The 8,538-nt window shown below is 39.1% G+C and overlaps 1 pseudogene; it reads left to right on the top strand.

Annotated features, from left to right (window-relative positions):
- The first annotated feature begins 934 nt into the window (after window positions 1–934).
- Window positions 935–5,937, top strand: LOC113615959 (ferritin heavy chain pseudogene; annotated as a pseudogene).
- Window positions 5,938–8,538: the final 2,601 nt, after the last annotated feature.

Here is an 8,538-nt window from a genome sequence, read left to right on the forward strand (position 1 = left end):
GTTTGGAAAAACTTACATTTGATTTTAGTGAAACAAAGTATCTACACCTTCAACCAAGACATTCTGGATTTGTAGGTTGACTAACACCATTCCACCAAAAATATTTTCCCTAAACCTAATTGCTATGTAGGAAAAGGTATGAGAACATCTGTAGCAATTTCTGTATCTGTGACAATAGTTGTAAAGATTTCAAACAAAATATTATTGAATATATATGAATATTTCAATATATATATACATATTCTATTATCAACTCATTAGCATCTAATTTTACATTCATCACATATACATTCTGTCAGTGAACATAGTGAACTGAAACAGACTCTAGGGCCCATGAGATTAAAGTCAACGCCTGTTGCAATCATTCAGCATTTAGCACAAAGCTGGAATATATTAGGTCCTAAATAGTTATTGACTAGATATATGGTGTGTCCATGCCATTCGAACTCAGTGTTCTCTACCTGTATTTGTGAATTCCATGGATCTGTTCTTGTGTTTACATCCAAATGAAAAATTACTAGAAGCATTTTAAGAATTATCTTGATCTGTCTATAGCTCAATGCAGCAGCACAAACTCACTGTCCATGCCTGCGTGTGTGTTTTGAACCACACTGAGTGTGACTGCTGCTAGGCTGGCATGAACTAGTGTAAAAAGGACAACTGTCGCATGTCCACCCTTACAGTCACATTTTACCAGCTGCAAACACTAAAATTTCCTTTTAAAGTGATGACTGGGAAGTGAAAAATAGTTTCATAGAATGAAACTCAAAGGGAAGAGTGTTATCCCTTAAAATTCTGTCAGTAGCTCTCTTGCCCCTCAATTCCCAGTTTGAACAGCCTCTTCAGTTATTGAAGTTACTGAGACTTTTAATGGTATTTCATGAAATCAACAAACTGCATCAGAATTACTTTTCACAAACTAATAAAAAAGAACATGGACAGACAGTATTTGAATGATGACTTCCACTACCTGAAAGCAAAAGTACATTATGAATCATCATATGAGCTAAAGTATGTCATGTCTTCAGTAAAGAAGGGTGGTAGAGAACTGAGATGTTTCATGGATATCAGGGCACAGGCATGGCACATTCAAAAGGAAACTTGCATCTCGTCAACTAGTATGTTCTCAGTGAGAAGGGGCTTTGTTTAAGACAAAAAGCATAATCTGATGCATAATGGGAATTTCTTAATTTTAATAGTTTTATAGTTGTATTTGCATATATTTACAAATTGTTAGGTTTACAGTTATAAAAGCATACCAATTTCTATGCCTGGTTTTTTGTTTATGCATATTAAAGTAAAATTATAATAGTAATTTATCACCATTGGGTGTCTTTGATTTTGTTTCCTTCTAAAGGAAACAGTTTAAATATATATTCAACATCTACTCCCACTCATTTTTTTAATTTGGAGAAATAATGAGACTAAAGCTTTTAATAGGCCACTCAATATTTTAATTTATATTTTTGAGCCCCTACCATGTGAAATTTAGCATCACAAGTTGAACAGTCTTTGTTCTAAAGGAGCTCATGGTCCAACCAAACTTCCCAAACTACCTAGAGAGGAATCCAGTTCAGAGTGTCACTCTCTGCTATTTACAAGCTCTGTGTTTGATCATGTTACATACTTTAATTCACAATTTCTGTATCTGTAAAATATGGGTAATAATAATCAAATTTAATCCAGTATCTGTAATAATGAGGTAATGCAGAGTGAACAGCCCAGAGATATATAATATTGATGTATCACTTTTCACTACCTCTCATTAAATGATTTATTTATACATATGTATACACACACACACACACACACAACACAGAAAGTGAGATAAGCCACCAACTGCTGCTACTTATGGTCTACTTCCTTAAGATTATACCATTGATCCTACTTCATGTATTAATTTTCAAAGAAGGAATTATATGAAACACATACTAGCACTTAGCTACAAAAGAAATACAAATATGAGGAGCTTATAGAACAAGTTTTTATGTTACTACCTGTAAAATACCTGTCATATAATAGGTGCTCAATAGAAATATACTGAATGAATGAATGAGAGCTAATCATTGACATGGAGTCAGAACTTACTGTCTAATATCAGTTGTGTAACTGTTTAACATTTTTAAATTCATGAAGGGAACTGAAAGTCAAAACAGATTATAGCATGAGAATTTTTATTTGTTGACTCTGCATTTATCATGAATAATACTGTGATAGCTAATTTTTATATGTCAACTTGAAAGGGCCAGGGGGTACCCAGATATTTAGTCAAATATTATTGTTTGTGCCTGAAAGGGTGTTTTTCCATGAGATTAACATTTGAAATAGTAGACTAAGTAAAGCAGATTGCTTTCCTTAAAGTCAATGAGCCTCATACAATCATTTGAAGGCCTGAATAAAATTAAAATGCTGACCTTCCTCTGAGTAAGAGGGAACTCCTCTTACCTGACTGCCTTGGAGCAGGGACATTGTTTTTTCCTGCCTTCAACTTGAATTTCCTGGGTCTTGAGCCTCGTGGCCTTTGGACTGGACCTACACCATGGACCCTCCTGGGTCTCAAGCATGGCAACTGCAGATTTTGAGACTTGTCAGCCTCCATAATCACGTGAGCCAATTCCTTATTTTATATAATATACAAATATATCTTCTATTGGTTCTGTTTTTCTGGAAAATCCTAACATAATACCAACACTGACCACAAACATTTCAAAGAAACCTTCATCTTATAGTCCTATATTGATATTTTAAAAGACATTATCTTAGCACAGACCAAGTTATAAACTATAAAATTTGATTATCAAAATTTTTTAAATTGAGGGGCTTCCCTGGTGGCACAGTGGTTAAGAAACCGCCTGCCAATGCAGGGAACATGAGTTCGAGCCCTGGTCCGGGAAGATCCTACATGCCGCGGAGCAACTAAGCCCATGTGCCACAACTACTGAGCATGCATGCCACAACTACTGAAGCCCGCGCACCTAGAGCCCGTGCTCCGTAACAAGAGAGGCCACTGCAATGAGAAGCCCACACACTGCAACAAAGAGTAGCCCCCGCTCGCTGCAACTAGAGAAAGCCCGTGTCCAACAAAGACCCAATGCAGCCAAAAATTTAAAAATAAAATATATTTAAAAAATAAAATTTTTAATTTTTCTAAAAACATGATATGCTCTGAAGTTTTTTCATTCTGTGTTTGTATTTAGCTTTACATTCCTCATTAAAGAAAAACTGGATGCAATGTTTTTGTTTATACATATGTATATTTCCTTCATGGAAATTTGAGGTTCCAGTTCATGCTAGTTTATTGATGTCCCTTAAAAAAGTTAGATTTTAAACCTTAGGTTTCTCTTAGTTATAACATGTATTTTAACATTATCTTCTAACCTAGGAAGTAATGATGAGGGATAAAACATCTGAGAAACACCATTATCACCCCTTAGTACACATATAACCATTCAATAGTATTATTTTAATATTTGAAGAGTAAAGTTGTCCAGATAAATTAATTATTAAATAATTTTGGGACATAATGAGAAAATGTTCTACAAAATCAAGATTTCATCTATTTAAATAGATTCTTCCAGTGAAGTCTACAATGGACTCTTCCAAGGAAATTTTTGAAAGATTGCAATGATATTATTATTATATTAAGACTAAACACTGGTGTTAAGCAAACATAGAATACAATGAGAAACTGATCATGTAGTTCTTTTCCAACTGTAATGTATGATTCTATTATTAAAATCAACTTATCAAATAGACATTGTTATTATTCTATTTCTTTACAGACTCATTAAATGCCTCTAAAATTGCTTAGATAAGTTTACAATGTGACAGTTGATATTTGATCCTTTGCTTCCTTCATAAACAATAATTATAGCATAGCATGAGCTTTCAAAGAGAAATAAAGAGACCCCCCCCCAAAAAAAGTACATTAGTCAAAGCCATGGTAATAAAACTTTAAGTGAAAACAGCTATTTTATCCAAAAACTTTAAAACCATTGAGAGCACTTAAAACAGTCCATCACTCTTTCCTGTACCTTGAGAACAGAGACCATGTTTGATTCTTCTGTGTATCTCCAGAGACAAACAATGACACATATTTGGAGTACTGTATATAAATGGCTGTTGAATTAATGTTGAATTAATTAATTATAAATACCTAGATTGGTCTTATGTCTTCCACTATAATATCCTTAACTTCTAAGAAAATATTGACTTTTTAATATCATATACATGTGTAATATTTTATACGTATTTACTTGAGACAATAAAGGGAGAAAAACGGCAGTTTTTTGTTTTGTTTTGTTTCGGTCTGCTTCTCCACTAGAATACAAACCTCACGGGAACAGACTTTGTCTCTCTTTGTTACTAATATATGGCCAAATCCCACACCAGTGCCTGGGCCATATTAAGTAATCAATAAATATTTATTGAATGATTGAATGAAAGATAATTTGAGATCAATGGTATTTCCTACCACTGTGGCTCATTCCATACAACATAATTGAGGGGTTAAAAAAAATGCTTGCTGAGTGGCAGTGAAAGAACAAATGAGGTTGGAAGGGATAAATACATCCACACAGTTAAGTTCTTTCTCTAAGAATGCATCTAAGCCTTTTGTTTTCTGACGAAGAAAAGAGAAGTCTGCACTTACCCAAGAGGAAGGAAATTGGTAAATCAGGTGAAAGGGGCTGTGTTTCTAGGACTGTGCTGGAAGATTAAGAGATGAGAGAAAACAAAGGGAGTGAAGACAAGGTTCAAAACGAGTGAAAGCTGGAGAGGTGGCAAGATTCACTGAGACTTTGGAGGTGGTGCTCTGTTGTCAGACAAGTGTGAACGTGACCAGAAACAGAAAAAGAAAAGTGGAGATCACTGGAGTTAATAAGGTCCAGGAACCCAGTGAAGAGGCTACCAGAAGTGTCATTAGTATGGGTGTTGAGGTCACTGAGGAGAGCTAACTTCAAATAGAGCTCTGTGATAGTAAATATAATCAATGATACCACAAAAGAACTGTTTAATGAAAGAATCACATTAAGGCATTATTCAAATAAGAATCACTTAAGTGATTAACTCAAAACGGTTGCGCTTATATTCGTGAATAACATTTAAAAAGATTAGGCCAGAAGCTCAGCGCAGTGGGCCTGCCTCACCCAGGCCTGGATGGAACGTGGGACACAGCGTTCGCGCCCCGCACTCCGTGCACATCCACCCTCCCAATCCCCCCCGTAACGGAACCGGAACCTCCTTTCCCCCCTCCCAAACCCGGGTAATGGACCCGCCTTCCGGTCCATCCCAGAGCGGCTGCCCTCTTCGACCACATGGGAGCGCTCTGAGGCAGTTACCGCGGGCCCCGCGGCTTCGCCTTAACCTTGGCTTTCACGCCCGCCACGCTGCCCGCGCCGCCCTCGCAGGTGCGCCAGAACTACCACCCCGACTGCGAGGCCGCCGTCAACAGCCATTTCACCCTGGAGCTCCACACCTCCTTCGTGTGCCTGGCCGCGGCCTTTTACCTTGACCGCGACGACGTGGCCTTGAAGCACTTCACCCGGTTCTTCCTGCGCCGCTCCCACAAGCACAGCGGGCGGGCCCAGGGCCTGATGCGCCTGCAGAACCAGCGCGGGGGCCGCCTCAACTTCCAAGACATCAGGAAGCCAGGCAGTGACGAGTGGAAGAGCGGCTTCAAGGACATGAAGTGCGCCTTGTTCCTGGAGAAGCTTGTGAACCACAGCCTGCCGCCACCTGCACCAGCTGGCCACCGACAAGACCGACCCCCACCTGCGCCACTTCCTGGCAATTCACTACCTCAGCCAGTAGGTGGCGTTCATCAGAGAGTTGGAGGGTCATGTCACCACCCTGAGCATGATGGTGGCCCCGGACGTCGACCTGGCAGGGTACCTCTTTGACAAGCTCACCCTGGGCGACAGTGACAAGAAGAACTGAGCCTGGACTGTAGTTCCCCAGAGCCACGGGGTGACCAGAGCCCTGGTCACCGTGCCTGCCATGCAGACGGCAATAGTGCCCTTGCAGAAGAAGTTGACTTAAGTTTTTTTTGTTTGTTTTTTTTTTTGCAACAAGTGCAGGACTCTCTTTTCCTGGACTTTATCACGTAAGTTTTTTTCTTCCAGTTTTTACGTTTCTTCCAATAAAGTTATTGGTTCATAAATAAATAAAGGTCTCTGGTTCATTCATGTGGGCAAATCTCTCATTTTTAAAGGTTTAAAACAGGTATCCAGGAGTTTCTGAACACAGCCATACCCCAACCATATGCAGCTCAGGATCTCCACAGTGGGAGGGAGAAGGTGTTCCATAGGGCCCTGGAAAAATCAGTCTTCCCCTCATAAATAATGTGGGTATATGGGGGTAGACTGGGGTGGGGTGGAGTGAGGTAGGGGTCCCTGGTGAATGTGGGTGCATGTGCATAGTAAAAGTATAGAACCATAGCCTGAAAATCATGATTGCAGTTGCCTCTGGGGAACAAGTGAAGGGAATGGGATTGCGCAGGGATTAAAATAAAGGGAGCCTTCAGTTTCACCTGAAATGTTTATGTTCATTAATCATGCAAATAATATTGGTTAAGTATGAGTAGCAAGATGGGGGTGGAGGGGTTTGGAAGTCTGAATGGTGGAGTATCTCTTTGACAAGTTCACTCTGGGCAACAGTGATAATGGAAAAATGAGTGTTAGGCTGTCTTGCTCAGAAACACGGGGGTGACTTCCCATGGTCACCAATGCCTGGCATGCATGTTGTAATAACAAAACATCCACTTATATGTTTTCTTTCCTTTGTATCATACGTATATATGCATGCGTGTGTGTGTGTATATATATGTGTGTGTGTGTATATATATATATATATATTTTTTTTTTTTTTTTAATTCCAACCAGCAGCAGAGTTCAATTTGAATCTGTAGACTAGATTCTGAATGTTTGCTTAGGAAGACGCCTTTCTTGAAAAGCAGTTCGGCGATCACATTACTGGAAATGATATAGCTGCTTCCTAGACCTTTCCTGAGCCTGGCTGTATTTCTGCCCTTGGGTTTCATATATCCAACTTTGATTTAGTTTTTGTTATTTGCTACCAAGAGAACCTAAGCTAATATGTCTTATTATCAACACACTTTTTACCAGCCTCCACTGTATTTACAGTAGAGTAAATAGCTCTTCTAGGGTAGTAAATGACATTTTTCTCTTTATCCCTACTACAGAGTCCACTGAAAGGAAAAAGGATCAAGGGTGGAAGGGATCAAATAAGAACAATTTCCCGAAGAGAAATACAGAATACTGAAGCCTGCTACCGTATGCATCTCTTCTCACCTAAAAGTGTTTTCCTCATAATTTACAGAATTTTAATTCCTTAGATCAGCCTTCCCAAGACTGTGTTCAGTATCAGCCAGTGCCTCAAAACCATTCACAAGTGTTCAGTGAAAAACTTGTATTAATCAAATTAGCAGGATTTTTTGTTTTGTTTTTTCAGTTTTTGTTTACTCTAGGAATTTTATGTCTGATGTAAAAAATATACATTTTGAATGTATAACATGGGGATAAAATATTCAGTGTTTCCCAAACATTCTGATCATGGGATTCTTTTTCTACCAAATCTCACAGAACAGTATTCCAAAGAAAATAGCTTTGGAAACGACGTTAAAAGGTCCCACTGTGGGCTTCGCTGGTGGCGCAGCGGTTAAGTATCCGTCTGCCAATGCAGGGGACACGGGTTCGATCCGTGGTCTGGGAAGATCCCACATGCCGTGGAGCAACTAAGCCCACGTGCCACACTATTGAGCCTGTGCTCTACAGCCCACAAGCCACAACTACTGAAGCCTGTGCACCTAGAGCCCGTGCCCCACAACAAGAGAAGCCACCGAAATGAAAAGCACCACAATGAAGAATAGCCCCCACTTGCCGCAGCTAGAGAAAGCCCACATGCAGCAACAAAGACCCAACACAGCCAAAAAACAAAATAAAAATAAAGTAAAAAAAAAGGTCCCATCGTGTGTTGTTCCAGAAGCACATACCTGGTAGCTAAACCTCATTCACTTTCACTTAGAGGTCATTATGAGAAACTGGAACCTTTGCTGTGAAGGTTTCAGCACAGTAAGCTTTAGACAGTAAGTGTAATGCAGGGCCCTCACCATGAGAGTGGGTAGATATCACACACATCCATTTTGTTTCCTGATAGGTAACTCCCAACACTGTATTTTTCCATCTATTCTAATTTCTATTTCTAAATGAATGGCTTCTGGGAATGATAACATTGATATTTCTCTAGCACTTAAAGTCAAGAGAAAGTTGAAGGCTGCTAAGTAGTTTATATTCTTCACCTCCCTCTACCTATGTATTCATCTCACCAGCAGCAGAATTCTTCATTTATTTTCCAGACTAGATTGCTGAATTTTGGTCAGTAATACAACTTTTGGTCAAAAACAGTCTGTACCTGCATCTTTTTGAAAATAAGAAAATGACTGTTCCCCTCACCAAAGCATGCTGAAATTTCTCAGAATTCAGACATTTAACTATAAGAAAAAAATAAGGCATACATACT

Source organism: Aethalodelphis obliquidens, unplaced genomic scaffold, assembly GCF_003676395.1.
Source record: "Aethalodelphis obliquidens isolate GAN/ISIS:26980383/991018 unplaced genomic scaffold, ASM367639v1 scaffold127, whole genome shotgun sequence".
Classification (NCBI taxonomy): Eukaryota; Metazoa; Chordata; class Mammalia; order Artiodactyla; family Delphinidae; genus Aethalodelphis; species Aethalodelphis obliquidens.